The sequence below is a fragment of the Penaeus monodon genome, chromosome 31 (assembly GCF_015228065.2).
Source record: "Penaeus monodon isolate SGIC_2016 chromosome 31, NSTDA_Pmon_1, whole genome shotgun sequence".
NCBI classification, from domain to species: domain Eukaryota; kingdom Metazoa; phylum Arthropoda; class Malacostraca; order Decapoda; family Penaeidae; genus Penaeus; species Penaeus monodon.
The window spans coordinates 23,794,209-23,794,501 of NC_051416.1; the positions used below are offsets into that span (position 1 = coordinate 23,794,209).

General features: G+C 49.1%; 1 protein-coding gene across 1 annotated transcript in view; it reads left to right on the forward strand.

Annotated features, from left to right (window-relative positions):
• Positions 1 to 293, forward strand: part of LOC119592932 (retinitis pigmentosa 1-like 1 protein) — a 10,109-nt gene that overhangs the window by 8,382 nt on the left and 1,434 nt on the right. The gene's annotated exons all lie outside the window — the stretch shown is intronic.

Consider the following 293-nt stretch of genomic DNA (forward strand, 5'->3'; position numbering starts at 1 on the left):
TCGTACCCCCGTTTCCCGCCTTCTGATCGCCGCGCCATCCAGGCTTTGCACACGGCACGCTATCGCCGCTTGGTCCATCCCCATCCATTTGCACTCATAGAATATTCACAGGGATCGGAGGACATTTGGTGAAGATTCAAAGCCAACGGGTGATCCACAGGACGTTCAAACGATACATTTCGCCACTTCCGTTTCACTGACTTCAAACAATGAAATATTTACATGCACTCGGCGGAAGGGTCAAAGTTCACTGTGTTGTATCTATCAATTCTGAGTAATTTGGGCACGTGACT